Raw genomic sequence first — 12,721 nt, forward strand, 5'->3', positions numbered from 1 at the left:
CAATGTTTATTTTACCTTTCAATTATGTTTTTATGACAGTAACTATAAGATCTTTCTAAGTTATAATCTTGAACCGCAAGTAACCGAATGTCTACAACCGTACCAGGTTGCCTAGCCTGTGAATATCTGTTTAACTTTTTTAAATTATACTAAACAATGTTTATTTTACCTTTCAATTATGTTTTTTGACAGTAACTATAAGATCTTTCTCAGTTATAATCTTGAACCGCAAGTAACCGAATGTCTACAACCATACCACGTTGCAAACACCGGTTCTCGTCCGAACACCGCAGTTAAACAACGTCGGGCCTGGTTAGTACTTGGATGGGAGACCGCCTGGGAATACCTGGTGTCGTAGACCTATGTTTAACTTTTTTAAATTATACTAAACAATGTTTATTTTACCTTTCAATTATGTTTTTTGACAGTAACTATAAGATCTTTCTCAGTTATAATCTTGAACCGCAAGTAACCGAATGTCTACAACCATACCACGTTGAAAACACCGGTTCTCGTCCGAACACCGCAGTTAAACAACGTCGGGCCTGGTTAGTACTTGGATGGGAGACCGCCTGGGAATACCTGGTGTCGTAGACCTATATTTAACTTTTTTAAATTATACTAAACAATGTTTATTTTACCTTTCAATTATGTTTTTATGACAGTAACTATAAGATCTTTCTAAGTTATAATCTTGAACCGCAAGTAACCGAATGTCTACAACCGTACCAGGTTGCCTAGCCTGTGAATATCTGTTTAACTTTTTTAAATTATACTAAACAATGTTTATTTTACCTTTCAATTATGTTTTTTGACAGTAACTATAAGATCTTTCTCAGTTATAATCTTGAACCGCAAGTAACCGAATGTCTACAACCATACCACGTTGCAAACACCGGTTCTCGTCCGAACACCGCAGTTAAACAACGTCGGGCCTGGTTAGTACTTGGATGGGAGACCGCCTGGGAATACCTGGTGTCGTAGACCTATGTTTAACTTTTTTAAATTATACTAAACAATGTTTATTTTACCTTTCAATTATGTTTTTTGACAGTAACTATAAGATCTTTCTCAGTTATAATCTTGAACCGCAAGTAACCGAATGTCTACAACCATACCACGTTGAAAACACCGGTTCTCGTCCGAACACCGCAGTTAAACAACGTCGGGCCTGGTTAGTACTTGGATGGGAGACCGCCTGGGAATACCTGGTGTTGTAGACCTATGTTTAACTTTTTTAAATTATACTAAACAATGTTTATTTTACCTTTCAATTATGTTTTTTGACAGTAACTATAAGATCTTTCTCAGTTATAATCTTGAACCGCAAGTAACCGAATGTCTACAACCATACCACGTTGAAAACACCGGTTCTCGTCCGAACACCGCAGTTAAACAACGTCGGGCCTGGTTAGTACTTGGATGGGAGACCGCCTGGGAATACCTGGTGTCGTAGACCTATGTTTAACTTTTTTAAATTATACAAAATAAAGTTTATTTTAACTTTCAATTATATTTTTATGACAGTAACTATAAGATCTTTCAAAGTTATAACCTTGAACCGCAAGTAACCGAATGTCTACAACCGTACCAGGTTGCCTAGCCTGTGAATATCTGTTGTCGTACACCTGTTTTTATCTTTTTAATAATCCTAAAATATAGTCTCGTTTAAGTGTTTCTATTTTCCAAAAATGTGTTTATACTGTTGATGATAGTATAAGTAAATAAATTCAAACTGTAACCGCAATTAATCGAAAGTTTTTCAACTAAACTGCATTGAAAACAACGGTTCTCGTCCGATCACTGAAGTTAAACAAGTTGTTGTTCAAAGACATGTTTGTTGTTGTATGTTGCTGCTGTGGTGACGGTACAAACGTCACTGTACTACGCGGGCGTCCACTTGTGTGCGCGTTTGATTCTTAGCAACAAAGCGGCCTGAATCTTTTGTACATGCCGCTATTGTGTTATGCTTCTTTGTACAGTGTTATTGTTTCCTTTATATTATCTTTTTAAGAACCTCAGTATAACTTTTTAAATTATACTAATCAAAGTTGAATTAAACTTTCAAGTACTATTAGGTTATAGGATATATGTGTTTATAGAGATTTTGACAGTGAATATAAGATTTATATATACTTGAACCGCAAGTAACCGAACGTCTACAACCATACCATGTTGAAAACACCGGTTCTCGTCCGAACACCGCAGTTAAACAACGTCGGGCCTGGTTAGTACTTGGATGGGGGACCGCCTGGGAATACCTGGCGTCGTAGACCTATGTTTAACTTTTTTAAATTATACTAAACAATGTTTATTTTACCTTTCAATTATATTTTTTGACAGTAACTATAAGATCTTTCTCAGTTATAATCTTGAACCGCAAGTAACCGAATGTCTACAACCATACCACGTTGAAAACACCGGTTCTCGTCCGAACACCGCAGTTAAACAACGTCGGGCCTGGTTAGTACTTGGATGGGAGACCGCCTGGGAATACCTGGTGTCGTAGACCTATATTTAACTTTTTTAAATTATACTAAACAATGTTTATTTTACCTTTCAATTATGTTTTTATGACAGTAACTATAAGATCTTTCTAAGTTATAATCTTGAACCGCAAGTAACCGAATGTCTACAACCGTACCAGGTTGCCTAGCCTGTGAATATCTGTTTAACTTTTTTAAATTATACTAAACAATGTTTATTTTACCTTTCAATTATGTTTTTTGACAGTAACTATAAGATCTTTCTCAGTTATAATCTTGAACCGCAAGTAACCGAATGTCTACAACCATACCACGTTGCAAACACCGGTTCTCGTCCGAACACCGCAGTTAAACAACGTCGGGCCTGGTTAGTACTTGGATGGGAGACCGCCTGGGAATACCTGGTGTCGTAGACCTATGTTTAACTTTTTTAAATTATACTAAACAATGTTTATTTTACCTTTCAATTATGTTTTTTGACAGTAACTATAAGATCTTTCTCAGTTATAATCTTGAACCGCAAGTAACCGAATGTCTACAACCATACCACGTTGAAAACACCGGTTCTCGTCCGAACACCGCAGTTAAACAACGTCGGGCCTGGTTAGTACTTGGATGGGAGACCGCCTGGGAATACCTGGTGTCGTAGACCTATATTTAACTTTTTTAAATTATACTAAACAATGTTTATTTTACCTTTCAATTATGTTTTTATGACAGTAACTATAAGATCTTTCTAAGTTATAATCTTGAACCGCAAGTAACCGAATGTCTACAACCGTACCAGGTTGCCTAGCCTGTGAATATCTGTTTAACTTTTTTAAATTATACTAAACAATGTTTATTTTACCTTTCAATTATGTTTTTTGACAGTAACTATAAGATCTTTCTCAGTTATAATCTTGAACCGCAAGTAACCGAATGTCTACAACCATACCACGTTGCAAACACCGGTTCTCGTCCGAACACCGCAGTTAAACAACGTCGGGCCTGGTTAGTACTTGGATGGGAGACCGCCTGGGAATACCTGGTGTCGTAGACCTATGTTTAACTTTTTTAAATTATACTAAACAATGTTTATTTTACCTTTCAATTATGTTTTTTGACAGTAACTATAAGATCTTTCTCAGTTATAATCTTGAACCGCAAGTAACCGAATGTCTACAACCATACCACGTTGAAAACACCGGTTCTCGTCCGAACACCGCAGTTAAACAACGTCGGGCCTGGTTAGTACTTGGATGGGAGACCGCCTGGGAATACCTGGTGTCGTAGACCTATGTTTAACTTTTTTAAATTATACAAAATAAAGTTTATTTTAACTTTCAATTATATTTTTATGACAGTAACTATAAGATCTTTCAAAGTTATAACCTTGTACCGCAAGTAACCGAATGTCTACAACCGTACCAGGTTGCCTAGCCTGTGAATATCTGTTGTCGTACACCTGTTTTTATCTTTTTAATAATCCTAAAATATAGTCTCGTTTAAGTGTTTCTATTTTCCAAAAATGTGTTTATACTGTTGATGATAGTATAAGTAAATAAATTCAAACTGTAACCGCAATTAATCGAAAGTTTTTCAACTAAACTGCATTGAAAACAACGGTTCTCGTCCGATCACTGAAGTTAAACAAGTTGTTGTTCAAAGACATGTTTGTTGTTGTATGTTGCTGCTGTGGTGACGGTACAAACGTCACTGTACTACGCGGGCGTCCACTTGTGTGCGCGTTTGATTCTTAGCAACAAAGCGGCCTGAATCTTTTGTACATGCCGCTATTGTGTTATGCTTCTTTGTACAGTGTTATTGTTTCCTTTATATTATCTTTTTAAGAACCTCAGTATAACTTTTTAAATTATACTAATCAAAGTTGAATTAAACTTTCAAGTACTATTAGGTTATAGGATATATGTGTTTATAGAGATTTTGACAGTGAATATAAGATTTATATATACTTGAACCGCAAGTAACCGAACGTCTACAACCATACCATGTTGAAAACACCGGTTCTCGTCCGAACACCGCAGTTAAACAACGTCGGGCCTGGTTAGTACTTGGATGGGGGACCGCCTGGGAATACCTGGCGTCGTAGACCTATGTTTAACTTTTTTAAATTATACTAAACAATGTTTATTTTACCTTTCAATTATGTTTTTTGACAGTAACTATAAGATCTTTCTCAGTTATAATCTTGAACCGCAAGTAACCGAATGTCTACAACCATACCACGTTGCAAACACCGGTTCTCGTCCGAACACCGCAGTTAAACAACGTCGGGCCTGGTTAGTACTTGGATGGGAGACCGCCTGGGAATACCTGGTGTCGTAGACCTATGTTTAACTTTTTTAAATTATACTAAACAATGTTTATTTTACCTTTCAATTATGTTTTTTGACAGTAACTATAAGATCTTTCTCAGTTATAATCTTGAACCGCAAGTAACCGAATGTCTACAACCATACCACGTTGAAAACACCGGTTCTCGTCCGAACACCGCAGTTAAACAACGTCGGGCCTGGTTAGTACTTGGATGGGAGACCGCCTGGGAATACCTGGTGTCGTAGACCTATATTTAACTTTTTTAAATTATACTAAACAATGTTTATTTTACCTTTCAATTATGTTTTTATGACAGTAACTATAAGATCTTTCTAAGTTATAATCTTGAACCGCAAGTAACCGAATGTCTACAACCGTACCAGGTTGCCTAGCCTGTGAATATCTGTTTAACTTTTTTAAATTATACTAAACAATGTTTATTTTACCTTTCAATTATGTTTTTTGACAGTAACTATAAGATCTTTCTCAGTTATAATCTTGAACCGCAAGTAACCGAATGTCTACAACCATACCACGTTGCAAACACCGGTTCTCGTCCGAACACCGCAGTTAAACAACGTCGGGCCTGGTTAGTACTTGGATGGGAGACCGCCTGGGAATACCTGGTGTTGTAGACCTATGTTTAACTTTTTTAAATTATACTAAACAATGTTTATTTTACCTTTCAATTATGTTTTTTGACAGTAACTATAAGATCTTTCTCAGTTATAATCTTGAACCGCAAGTAACCGAATGTCTACAACCATACCACGTTGAAAACACCGGTTCTCGTCCGAACACCGCAGTTAAACAACGTCGGGCCTGGTTAGTACTTGGATGGGAGACCGCCTGGGAATACCTGGTGTCGTAGACCTATGTTTAACTTTTTTAAATTATACAAAATAAAGTTTATTTTAACTTTCAATTATATTTTTATGACAGTAACTATAAGATCTTTCAAAGTTATAACCTTGAACCGCAAGTAACCGAATGTCTACAACCGTACCAGGTTGCCTAGCCTGTGAATATCTGTTGTCGTACACCTGTTTTTATCTTTTTAATAATCCTAAAATATAGTCTCGTTTAAGTGTTTCTATTTTCCAAAAATGTGTTTATACTGTTGATGATAGTATAAGTAAATAAATTCAAACTGTAACCGCAATTAATCGAAAGTTTTTCAACTAAACTGCATTGAAAACAACGGTTCTCGTCCGATCACTGAAGTTAAACAAGTTGTTGTTCAAAGACATGTTTGTTGTTGTATGTTGCTGCTGTGGTGACGGTACAAACGTCACTGTACTACGCGGGCGTCCACTTGTGTGCGCGTTTGATTCTTAGCAACAAAGCGGCCTGAATCTTTTGTACATGCCGCTATTGTGTTATGCTTCTTTGTACAGTGTTATTGTTTCCTTTATATTATCTTTTTAAGAACCTCAGTATAACTTTTTAAATTATACTAATCAAAGTTGAATTAAACTTTCAAGTACTATTAGGTTATAGGATATATGTGTTTATAGAGATTTTGACAGTGAATATAAGATTTATATATACTTGAACCGCAAGTAACCGAACGTCTACAACCATACCATGTTGAAAACACCGGTTCTCGTCCGAACACCGCAGTTAAACAACGTCGGGCCTGGTTAGTACTTGGATGGGGGACCGCCTGGGAATACCTGGCGTCGTAGACCTATGTTTAACTTTTTTAAATTATACTAAACAATGTTTATTTTACCTTTCAATTATGTTTTTTGACAGTAACTATAAGATCTTTCTCAGTTATAATCTTGAACCGCAAGTAACCGAATGTCTACAACCATACCACGTTGCAAACACCGGTTCTCGTCCGAACACCGCAGTTAAACAACGTCGGGCCTGGTTAGTACTTGGATGGGAGACCGCCTGGGAATACCTGGTGTCGTAGACCTATGTTTAACTTTTTTAAATTATACTAAACAATGTTTATTTTACCTTTCAATTATGTTTTTTGACAGTAACTATAAGATCTTTCTCAGTTATAATCTTGAACCGCAAGTAACCGAATGTCTACAACCATACCACGTTGAAAACACCGGTTCTCGTCCGAACACCGCAGTTAAACAACGTCGGGCCTGGTTAGTACTTGGATGGGAGACCGCCTGGGAATACCTGGTGTCGTAGACCTATATTTAACTTTTTTAAATTATACTAAACAATGTTTATTTTACCTTTCAATTATGTTTTTATGACAGTAACTATAAGATCTTTCTAAGTTATAATCTTGAACCGCAAGTAACCGAATGTCTACAACCGTACCAGGTTGCCTAGCCTGTGAATATCTGTTTAACTTTTTTAAATTATACTAAACAATGTTTATTTTACCTTTCAATTATGTTTTTTGACAGTAACTATAAGATCTTTCTCAGTTATAATCTTGAACCGCAAGTAACCGAATGTCTACAACCATACCACGTTGCAAACACCGGTTCTCGTCCGAACACCGCAGTTAAACAACGTCGGGCCTGGTTAGTACTTGGATGGGAGACCGCCTGGGAATACCTGGTGTCGTAGACCTATGTTTAACTTTTTTAAATTATACTAAACAATGTTTATTTTACCTTTCAATTATGTTTTTTGACAGTAACTATAAGATCTTTCTCAGTTATAATCTTGAACCGCAAGTAACCGAATGTCTACAACCATACCACGTTGAAAACACCGGTTCTCGTCCGAACACCGCAGTTAAACAACGTCGGGCCTGGTTAGTACTTGGATGGGAGACCGCCTGGGAATACCTGGTGTCGTAGACCTATGTTTAACTTTTTTAAATTATACAAAATAAAGTTTATTTTAACTTTCAATTATATTTTTATGACAGTAACTATAAGATCTTTCAAAGTTATAACCTTGTACCGCAAGTAACCGAATGTCTACAACCGTACCAGGTTGCCTAGCCTGTGAATATCTGTTGTCGTACACCTGTTTTTATCTTTTTAATAATCCTAAAATATAGTCTCGTTTAAGTGTTTCTATTTTCCAAAAATGTGTTTATACTGTTGATGATAGTATAAGTAAATAAATTCAAACTGTAACCGCAATTAATCGAAAGTTTTTCAACTAAACTGCATTGAAAACAACGGTTCTCGTCCGATCACTGAAGTTAAACAAGTTGTTGTTCAAAGACATGTTTGTTGTTGTATGTTGCTGCTGTGGTGACGGTACAAACGTCACTGTACTACGCGGGCGTCCACTTGTGTGCGCGTTTGATTCTTAGCAACAAAGCGGCCTGAATCTTTTGTACATGCCGCTATTGTGTTATGCTTCTTTGTACAGTGTTATTGTTTCCTTTATATTATCTTTTTAAGAACCTCAGTATAACTTTTTAAATTATACTAATCAAAGTTGAATTTAACTTTCAAGTACTATTAGGTTATAGGATATATGTGTTTATAGAGATTTTGACAGTGAATATAAGATTTATATATACTTGAACCGCAAGTAACCGAACGTCTACAACCATACCATGTTGAAAACACCGGTTCTCGTCCGAACCCCGCAGTTAAACAACGTCGGGCCTAGTTAGTACTTGGATGGGAGACCGCCTGGGAATACCTGGTGTCGTAGACCTATGTTTAACTTTTTTAAATTATACTAAACAATGTTTATTTTACCTTTCAATTTTGTTTTTATGACAGTAACTATAAGATCTTTCTAAGTTATAATCTTGAACCGCAAGTAACCGAACGTCTACAACCATACCACGTTGAAAACACCGGTTCTCGTCCGAACACCGCAGTTAAACAACGTCGGGCCTGGTTAGTACTTGGATGGAAGAACGCCTGGGAATACCTGGTGTCGTAGACCTATGTTTAACTTTTTTAAATTATACTAAACAAAGTTTATTTTACCTTTCAATTATGTTTTTATGACAGTAACTATAAGATCTTTCTAAGTTATAATCTTGAACCGCAAGTAACCGAACGTCTACAACCATACCACGTTGAAAACACCGGTTCTCGTCCGAACACCGCAGTTAAACAACGTCGGGCCTGGTTAGTACTTGGATGGGAGACCGCCTGGGAATACCTGGTGTCGTAGACCTATGTTTAACTTTTTTAAATTATACTAAACAATGTTTATTTTACCTTTCAATTATGTTTTTTGACAGTAACTATAAGATTGCAGGTTGCCTAGCCTGTGAATATCTGTTGTCGTACACCTGTTTTTATCTTTTTAATAATCCTAAAATATAGTCTCGTTTAAGTGTTTCTATTTTCCAAAAATGTGTTTATACTGTTGATGATAGTATAAGTAAATAAATTCAAACTGTAACCGCAATTAATCGAAAGTTTTTCAACTAAACTGCATTGAAAACAACGGTTCTCGTCCGATCACTGAAGTTAAACAAGTTGTTGTTCAAAGACATGTTTGTTGTTGTATGTTGCTGCTGTGGTGACGGTACAAACGTCACTGTACTACGCGGGCGTCCACTTGTGTGCGCGTTTGATTCTTAGCAACAAAGCGGCCTGAATCTTTTGTACATGCCGCTATTGTGTTATGCTTCTTTGTACAGTGTTATTGTTTCCTTTATATTATCTTTTTAAGAACCTCAGTATAACTTTTTAAATTATACTAATCAAAGTTGAATTTAACTTTCAAGTACTATTAGGTTATAGGATATATGTGTTTATAGAGATTTTGACAGTGAATATAAGATTTATATATACTTGAACCGCAAGTAACCGAACGTCTACAACCATACCATGTTGAAAACACCGGTTCTCGTCCGAACACCGCAGTTAAACAACGTCGGGCCTGGTTAGTACTTGGATGGGAGACCGCCTGGGAATACCTGGTGTCGTAGACCTATGTTTAACTTTTTTAAATTATACTAAACAATGTTTATTTTACCTTTCAATTTTGTTTTTATGACAGTAACTATAAGATCTTTCTAAGTTATAATCTTGAACCGCAAGTAACCGAACGTCTACAACCATACCACGTTGAAAACACCGGTTCTCGTCCGAACACCGCAGTTAAACAACGTCGGGCCTGGTTAGTACTTGGATGGAAGAACGCCTGGGAATACCTGGTGTCGTAGACCTATGTTTAACTTTTTTAAATTATACTAAACAAAGTTTATTTTACCTTTCAATTATGTTTTTAAGACAGTAACTATAAGATCTTTCTAAGTTATAATCTTGAACCGCAAGTAACCGAACGTCTACAACCATACCACGTTGCAAACACCGGTTCTCGTCCGAACACCGCAGTTAAACAACGTCGGGCCTGGTTAGTACTTGGATGGGAGACCGCCTGGGAATACCTGGTGTCGTAGACCTATGTTTAACTTTTTTAAATTATACTAAACAATGTTTATTTTACCTTTCAATTATGTTTTTTGACAGTAACTATAAGATCTTTCTCAGTTATAATCTTGAACCGCAAGTAACCGAATGTCTACAACCATACCACGTTGAAAACACCGGTTCTCGTCCGAACACCGCAGTTAAACAACGTCGGGCCTGGTTAGTACTTGGATGGGAGACCGCCTGGGAATACCTGGTGTCGTAGACCTATATTTAACTTTTTTAAATTATACTAAACAATGTTTATTTTACCTTTCAATTATGTTTTTATGACAGTAACTATAAGATCTTTCTAAGTTATAATCTTGAACCGCAAGTAACCGAATGTCTACAACCGTACCAGGTTGCCTAGCCTGTGAATATCTGTTTAACTTTTTTAAATTATACTAAACAATGTTTATTTTACCTTTCAATTATGTTTTTTGACAGTAACTATAAGATCTTTCTCAGTTATAATCTTGAACCGCAAGTAACCGAATGTCTACAACCATACCACGTTGCAAACACCGGTTCTCGTCCGAACACCGCAGTTAAACAACGTCGGGCCTGGTTAGTACTTGGATGGGAGACCGCCTGGGAATACCTGGTGTCGTAGACCTATGTTTAACTTTTTTAAATTATACTAAACAATGTTTATTTTACCTTTCAATTATGTTTTTTGACAGTAACTATAAGATCTTTCTCAGTTATAATCTTGAACCGCAAGTAACCGAATGTCTACAACCATACCACGTTGAAAACACCGGTTCTCGTCCGAACACCGCAGTTAAACAACGTCGGGCCTGGTTAGTACTTGGATGGGAGACCGCCTGGGAATACCTGGTGTCGTAGACCTATGTTTAACTTTTTTAAATTATACAAAATAAAGTTTATTTTAACTTTCAATTATATTTTTATGACAGTAACTATAAGATCTTTCAAAGTTATAACCTTGTACCGCAAGTAACCGAATGTCTACAACCGTACCAGGTTGCCTAGCCTGTGAATATCTGTTGTCGTACACCTGTTTTTATCTTTTTAATAATCCTAAAATATAGTCTCGTTTAAGTGTTTCTATTTTCCAAAAATGTGTTTATACTGTTGATGATAGTATAAGTAAATAAATTCAAACTGTAACCGCAATTAATCGAAAGTTTTTCAACTAAACTGCATTGAAAACAACGGTTCTCGTCCGATCACTGAAGTTAAACAAGTTGTTGTTCAAAGACATGTTTGTTGTTGTATGTTGCTGCTGTGGTGACGGTACAAACGTCACTGTACTACGCGGGCGTCCACTTGTGTGCGCGTTTGATTCTTAGCAACAAAGCGGCCTGAATCTTTTGTACATGCCGCTATTGTGTTATGCTTCTTTGTACAGTGTTATTGTTTCCTTTATATTATCTTTTTAAGAACCTCAGTATAACTTTTTAAATTATACTAATCAAAGTTGAATTTAACTTTCAAGTACTATTAGGTTATAGGATATATGTGTTTATAGAGATTTTGACAGTGAATATAAGATTTATATATACTTGAACCGCAAGTAACCGAACGTCTACAACCATACCATGTTGAAAACACCGGTTCTCGTCCGAACACCGCAGTTAAACAACGTCGGGCCTGGTTAGTACTTGGATGGGAGACCGCCTGGGAATACCTGGTGTCGTAGACCTATGTTTAACTTTTTTAAATTATACTAAACAATGTTTATTTTACCTTTCAATTTTGTTTTTATGACAGTAACTATAAGATCTTTCTAAGTTATAATCTTGAACCGCAAGTAACCGAACGTCTACAACCATACCACGTTGAAAACACCGGTTCTCGTCCGAACACCGCAGTTAAACAACGTCGGGCCTGGTTAGTACTTGGATGGAAGAACGCCTGGGAATACCTGGTGTCGTAGACCTATGTTTAACTTTTTTAAATTATACTAAACAAAGTTTATTTTACCTTTCAATTATGTTTTTATGACAGTAACTATAAGATCTTTCTAAGTTATAATCTTGAACCGCAAGTAACCGAACGTCTACAACCATACCACGTTGAAAACACCGGTTCTCGTCCGAACACCGCAGTTAAACAACGTCGGTCCTGGTTAGTACTTGGATGGAAGAACGCCTGGGAATACCTGGTGTCGTAGACCTATGTTTAACTTTTTTAAATTATACTAAACAAAGTTTATTTTACCTTTCAATTATGTTTTTATGACAGTAACTATAAGATCTTTCTAAGTTATAATCTTGAACCGCAAGTAACCGAACGTCCACAACCATACCACGTTGAAAACACCGGTTCTCGTCCGAACACCGCAGTTAAACAACGTCGGGCCTGGTTAGTACTTGGATGGGAGACCGCCTGGGAGTACCTGGTGTCGTAGACCTATGTTTAACTTTTTTAAATTATACTAAACAATGTTTATTTTACCTTTCAATTATGTTTTTTGACAGTAACTATAAGATTGCAGGTTGCCTAGCCTGTGAATATCTGTTGTCGTACACCTGTTTTTATCTTTTTAATAATCCTAAAATATAGTCTCGTTTAAGTGTTTCGATTTTCCAAAAATGTGTTTATACTGTTGATGATAGT

General features: G+C 36.5%; 34 non-coding genes across 34 annotated transcripts; all 34 read left to right on the top strand.

Annotated features, from left to right (window-relative positions):
* The first annotated feature begins 242 nt into the window (after positions 1–242).
* LOC140053378 (5S ribosomal RNA) lies at positions 243–361 on the top strand. The gene has a single exon (XR_011846239.1). It is a non-coding gene; the product is annotated as a 5S ribosomal RNA (ribosomal RNA).
* Positions 362–478: 117 nt separating this feature from the next.
* On the top strand, positions 479–597 carry LOC140053457 (5S ribosomal RNA). Its single transcript, XR_011846318.1, has one exon. It is a non-coding gene; the product is annotated as a 5S ribosomal RNA (ribosomal RNA).
* Positions 598–868: 271 nt separating this feature from the next.
* LOC140053379 (5S ribosomal RNA) lies at positions 869–987 on the top strand. Its single transcript, XR_011846240.1, has one exon. It is a non-coding gene; the product is annotated as a 5S ribosomal RNA (ribosomal RNA).
* Positions 988–1,104: 117 nt separating this feature from the next.
* On the top strand, positions 1,105–1,223 carry LOC140053193 (5S ribosomal RNA). The gene has a single exon (XR_011846054.1). It is a non-coding gene; the product is annotated as a 5S ribosomal RNA (ribosomal RNA).
* A 117-nt stretch (positions 1,224–1,340) lies between these two features.
* LOC140053470 (5S ribosomal RNA) lies at positions 1,341–1,459 on the top strand. The gene has a single exon (XR_011846330.1). It is a non-coding gene; the product is annotated as a 5S ribosomal RNA (ribosomal RNA).
* A 698-nt stretch (positions 1,460–2,157) lies between these two features.
* Positions 2,158–2,276, top strand: LOC140052761 (5S ribosomal RNA). Its single transcript, XR_011845678.1, has one exon. It is a non-coding gene; the product is annotated as a 5S ribosomal RNA (ribosomal RNA).
* Positions 2,277–2,393: 117 nt separating this feature from the next.
* LOC140053481 (5S ribosomal RNA) lies at positions 2,394–2,512 on the top strand. The gene has a single exon (XR_011846341.1). It is a non-coding gene; the product is annotated as a 5S ribosomal RNA (ribosomal RNA).
* Positions 2,513–2,783: 271 nt separating this feature from the next.
* LOC140053380 (5S ribosomal RNA) lies at positions 2,784–2,902 on the top strand. The gene has a single exon (XR_011846241.1). It is a non-coding gene; the product is annotated as a 5S ribosomal RNA (ribosomal RNA).
* Positions 2,903–3,019: 117 nt separating this feature from the next.
* Positions 3,020–3,138, top strand: LOC140053492 (5S ribosomal RNA). Its single transcript, XR_011846352.1, has one exon. It is a non-coding gene; the product is annotated as a 5S ribosomal RNA (ribosomal RNA).
* Positions 3,139–3,409: 271 nt separating this feature from the next.
* LOC140053381 (5S ribosomal RNA) lies at positions 3,410–3,528 on the top strand. The gene has a single exon (XR_011846242.1). It is a non-coding gene; the product is annotated as a 5S ribosomal RNA (ribosomal RNA).
* A 117-nt stretch (positions 3,529–3,645) lies between these two features.
* Positions 3,646–3,764, top strand: LOC140053503 (5S ribosomal RNA). The gene has a single exon (XR_011846363.1). It is a non-coding gene; the product is annotated as a 5S ribosomal RNA (ribosomal RNA).
* A 698-nt stretch (positions 3,765–4,462) lies between these two features.
* On the top strand, positions 4,463–4,581 carry LOC140052762 (5S ribosomal RNA). Its single transcript, XR_011845679.1, has one exon. It is a non-coding gene; the product is annotated as a 5S ribosomal RNA (ribosomal RNA).
* Positions 4,582–4,698: 117 nt separating this feature from the next.
* On the top strand, positions 4,699–4,817 carry LOC140053382 (5S ribosomal RNA). The gene has a single exon (XR_011846243.1). It is a non-coding gene; the product is annotated as a 5S ribosomal RNA (ribosomal RNA).
* Positions 4,818–4,934: 117 nt separating this feature from the next.
* On the top strand, positions 4,935–5,053 carry LOC140053515 (5S ribosomal RNA). The gene has a single exon (XR_011846374.1). It is a non-coding gene; the product is annotated as a 5S ribosomal RNA (ribosomal RNA).
* Positions 5,054–5,324: 271 nt separating this feature from the next.
* Positions 5,325–5,443, top strand: LOC140053545 (5S ribosomal RNA). The gene has a single exon (XR_011846402.1). It is a non-coding gene; the product is annotated as a 5S ribosomal RNA (ribosomal RNA).
* Positions 5,444–5,560: 117 nt separating this feature from the next.
* On the top strand, positions 5,561–5,679 carry LOC140053526 (5S ribosomal RNA). The gene has a single exon (XR_011846385.1). It is a non-coding gene; the product is annotated as a 5S ribosomal RNA (ribosomal RNA).
* Positions 5,680–6,377: 698 nt separating this feature from the next.
* Positions 6,378–6,496, top strand: LOC140052763 (5S ribosomal RNA). Its single transcript, XR_011845680.1, has one exon. It is a non-coding gene; the product is annotated as a 5S ribosomal RNA (ribosomal RNA).
* A 117-nt stretch (positions 6,497–6,613) lies between these two features.
* On the top strand, positions 6,614–6,732 carry LOC140053383 (5S ribosomal RNA). The gene has a single exon (XR_011846244.1). It is a non-coding gene; the product is annotated as a 5S ribosomal RNA (ribosomal RNA).
* A 117-nt stretch (positions 6,733–6,849) lies between these two features.
* Positions 6,850–6,968, top strand: LOC140053538 (5S ribosomal RNA). Its single transcript, XR_011846396.1, has one exon. It is a non-coding gene; the product is annotated as a 5S ribosomal RNA (ribosomal RNA).
* A 271-nt stretch (positions 6,969–7,239) lies between these two features.
* On the top strand, positions 7,240–7,358 carry LOC140053384 (5S ribosomal RNA). The gene has a single exon (XR_011846245.1). It is a non-coding gene; the product is annotated as a 5S ribosomal RNA (ribosomal RNA).
* A 117-nt stretch (positions 7,359–7,475) lies between these two features.
* On the top strand, positions 7,476–7,594 carry LOC140053551 (5S ribosomal RNA). The gene has a single exon (XR_011846408.1). It is a non-coding gene; the product is annotated as a 5S ribosomal RNA (ribosomal RNA).
* Positions 7,595–8,292: 698 nt separating this feature from the next.
* LOC140053008 (5S ribosomal RNA) lies at positions 8,293–8,411 on the top strand. The gene has a single exon (XR_011845914.1). It is a non-coding gene; the product is annotated as a 5S ribosomal RNA (ribosomal RNA).
* A 118-nt stretch (positions 8,412–8,529) lies between these two features.
* On the top strand, positions 8,530–8,648 carry LOC140052960 (5S ribosomal RNA). The gene has a single exon (XR_011845870.1). It is a non-coding gene; the product is annotated as a 5S ribosomal RNA (ribosomal RNA).
* Positions 8,649–8,766: 118 nt separating this feature from the next.
* LOC140053563 (5S ribosomal RNA) lies at positions 8,767–8,885 on the top strand. Its single transcript, XR_011846419.1, has one exon. It is a non-coding gene; the product is annotated as a 5S ribosomal RNA (ribosomal RNA).
* A 647-nt stretch (positions 8,886–9,532) lies between these two features.
* On the top strand, positions 9,533–9,651 carry LOC140053414 (5S ribosomal RNA). Its single transcript, XR_011846274.1, has one exon. It is a non-coding gene; the product is annotated as a 5S ribosomal RNA (ribosomal RNA).
* A 118-nt stretch (positions 9,652–9,769) lies between these two features.
* On the top strand, positions 9,770–9,888 carry LOC140052961 (5S ribosomal RNA). Its single transcript, XR_011845871.1, has one exon. It is a non-coding gene; the product is annotated as a 5S ribosomal RNA (ribosomal RNA).
* A 118-nt stretch (positions 9,889–10,006) lies between these two features.
* On the top strand, positions 10,007–10,125 carry LOC140053385 (5S ribosomal RNA). Its single transcript, XR_011846246.1, has one exon. It is a non-coding gene; the product is annotated as a 5S ribosomal RNA (ribosomal RNA).
* Positions 10,126–10,242: 117 nt separating this feature from the next.
* Positions 10,243–10,361, top strand: LOC140053574 (5S ribosomal RNA). The gene has a single exon (XR_011846430.1). It is a non-coding gene; the product is annotated as a 5S ribosomal RNA (ribosomal RNA).
* Positions 10,362–10,632: 271 nt separating this feature from the next.
* LOC140053386 (5S ribosomal RNA) lies at positions 10,633–10,751 on the top strand. The gene has a single exon (XR_011846247.1). It is a non-coding gene; the product is annotated as a 5S ribosomal RNA (ribosomal RNA).
* A 117-nt stretch (positions 10,752–10,868) lies between these two features.
* LOC140053586 (5S ribosomal RNA) lies at positions 10,869–10,987 on the top strand. The gene has a single exon (XR_011846441.1). It is a non-coding gene; the product is annotated as a 5S ribosomal RNA (ribosomal RNA).
* Positions 10,988–11,685: 698 nt separating this feature from the next.
* On the top strand, positions 11,686–11,804 carry LOC140053415 (5S ribosomal RNA). Its single transcript, XR_011846275.1, has one exon. It is a non-coding gene; the product is annotated as a 5S ribosomal RNA (ribosomal RNA).
* Positions 11,805–11,922: 118 nt separating this feature from the next.
* On the top strand, positions 11,923–12,041 carry LOC140052962 (5S ribosomal RNA). The gene has a single exon (XR_011845872.1). It is a non-coding gene; the product is annotated as a 5S ribosomal RNA (ribosomal RNA).
* A 118-nt stretch (positions 12,042–12,159) lies between these two features.
* Positions 12,160–12,278, top strand: LOC140053028 (5S ribosomal RNA). The gene has a single exon (XR_011845933.1). It is a non-coding gene; the product is annotated as a 5S ribosomal RNA (ribosomal RNA).
* Positions 12,279–12,396: 118 nt separating this feature from the next.
* Positions 12,397–12,515, top strand: LOC140052790 (5S ribosomal RNA). The gene has a single exon (XR_011845706.1). It is a non-coding gene; the product is annotated as a 5S ribosomal RNA (ribosomal RNA).
* The last annotated feature ends 206 nt before the right edge of the window (positions 12,516–12,721 follow it).

This window comes from Antedon mediterranea, chromosome 6 (assembly GCF_964355755.1).
Source record: "Antedon mediterranea chromosome 6, ecAntMedi1.1, whole genome shotgun sequence".
Lineage (NCBI taxonomy): Eukaryota > Metazoa > Echinodermata > Crinoidea > Comatulida > Antedonidae > Antedon > Antedon mediterranea.